The following is a 2,522-nucleotide window of genomic DNA, read 5'->3' as shown; positions in this document are numbered from 1 at the left end:
ACGTTACTTACTTTTTCAATCTGACTAAAATCAAATCCTTTGATCCGCTCAAATACACCTTGTGTAGCGATCTATGTGAGCGGATCAAAGGATCTGATTTTAATCAGATTGCTTACTTTTCTTGTAATAAAAAAAATTGCACTCCCTACCCTACCTAGTGAATTATTAGGTAGGGGGTATATTTTTTTATTAAAAGAAAAATAAGTAACGTCGGGTGCCTGTGCACGAAAACAACGAAAATTAAACCCCCACGAAAATTTCTGATTTTAAAGTGTTTTTTGTTTGAAAAATGTATAATTGTGATTTAATCAAATAAAGGATTATAAAATATGACTTAGAATTGGGCAGAGTTAAAGGAGCACCATGACTAATATAAATATACTCGGTATTTTATTGAACATAATTAATAGGATCGTCCTCTCCAACTCAAAGAAAATAAACGTATAAGGACTTTTGATTTTCAAACAAACAAATACACAATGCTGAATTTAAAGAGAAGGAAATAAAGGTATGGCAGGAAAGTGCATTAAGCAAAGGGAGGGGTACAATGCAGGGAAAACATAAAGAATGTAAAAGGAAGGGAGGGGTATATAATGCAGGGAAAACAGAGAAGGGGGTGGAATAATGCAATGAAAGAGTGTAAAGGAGAGGGAGGGAAAGGCAAAGAAATCATTGTAATCTTTTCATTTTCTGTTTTAGAAAAAAGTAGTCAAAACTTTATCATGTTTTATTATTATTTTGGACACATTTGGGTCCCCAAAAGGATCGTCTTAAGACCCAATGTTCCTTTGTTAATACATGTACTTTAGGAATGAAATAAATATGTCATTGTTAGTTTCAAAATATATAAAGTAATTAATGTATGTATATAAAATATTCAATGTTTACAATTTAATGAATCCACAGGAACAGTGTGTTTGTAGATGTAGAAGTTTGATCTAAGGAGGCCAACAAAGGACGATATTTTAAACAAGATCATATTACACAAATTATAATGAGTAGCTTGTGTAACTGCAGGAGTCTGTAAGTTTTATAAGTACTCAACTTAAACATCACTTCCTCTTTCCGTCTGTTTACCATTTTCCTGTTTCAAAATATAAAGAATTGCAAGTAGAGTAAATGGAAGGCATGCTATTCAAACATACAGCATCTACTTGACGTTTTTCGTTGTGTGCAATCAGCTGAAAGTTATTTCAAACTTCTGAAGCATTGTAGCAATCTTAAATTGATATTTAAAAAATCCACGTATTATGACATTTTCTGTCAGTGGATATGACTTCCCTAATGATAATTTAATTGCACTATCATAACCACTAGTGATAAAACGTTTACTATAGCGGAATATATGTCTTCCACAAATCTAGACCCCTCCCCCCCCCCCCCCGAGTTATTAATAAATTTATAAAATAAAGTAACCGGAAAATGATCCTGAACCCCAGCTCTCGTTAGTTTATAAGATGAATCATGTGCATACATGCGTGTATCTGTGTGTGTGTGGGGGGGGGGGGGGGGCTGGATTTATTTCATTTTATTTTTACTAATTTATTGTTGCTTGTCAGTTTTTTTAGTCCGATTTCAGTGGGATTTTGAGTGGGTTCTTAGTCTCCTCCACTAATGATAAAAAATTAGGCAATTCAAGATAAAATATGCGAAAGCCTATTAGGATGGATTAATAACGCGGAAAATTTTAAGGCGGAAGAACGCGAAGTGAAAAAGCGTTATAAGGCGTAAACTTGAAAAAAGGCGTAATAATGCGTCAAAGGGCGTAATTACGCCTTTCAGAAAAAGCGTTTTTATGCCTTTACAAAAGGAATTATTACGCCTTTAAAAAAAGCAGCATTACGCATTTCAAAAAGGCGTTATTAAACCTTTCAAAAAAGCGTTATTACGACTTTTCAAAAGGCATTTTTCCCCCTATTAAAAAACGATATTACGCCATATCAAGAGGCGTTATGACGCCTTTTCAAAAGGCGATATTACCCTTTTTAAAAAGGGCGTTATTAATTAAGCTTTTTCAAAAGATGCTATAATGCGAAATGGAAAGGCATTATAACGCCTTAACAAAAGGTTTAATAACGCTTTTTCCAAAGGCTTAATATTGCTCCTCAAAAGGCTTTTAGTTAAGGACTCATAGCTTACTGCTATTTTGTATACACTCATATGTCCAGGTCTAAAATAAATTCTCAAAAGTATTTAAGTATATGACTTTTCAAGATAATCTGTGACCAACACAACCCTAATCTGGGGGGTGTACTCAGAGCAAACGAATTTCATTTTTTAGGGATTATTTTTCAGTACCAACTTAGTCAATCCCGGGGCTGAAATCTTGACCCTCGGGACTTGAATTTCACAATTTGGTATAGACTTAATTGCTCAGAAAAAATCAGATTAACGTTAGATACCAGGAAGAAAGAATTTTAAAGGTGTAAAATATTTTCAAAATTAAACCAACCTTCTCTGTTACCAGACATCTGGACTAAGAGTCATGGATTCACAAATTTGTTTGAAGGCTAATTGCTCAT

This window comes from Saccostrea echinata, unplaced genomic scaffold (assembly GCF_033153115.1).
Source record: "Saccostrea echinata isolate AGI-Se365-2 ecotype Australia unplaced genomic scaffold, CSIRO_AGI_Sech_v1 ptg000056l, whole genome shotgun sequence".
NCBI lineage: Eukaryota > Metazoa > Mollusca > Bivalvia > Ostreida > Ostreidae > Saccostrea > Saccostrea echinata.
The sequence above is the reverse complement of the archived record's forward strand: the minus strand, read 5'-3'. Positions refer to the sequence as shown.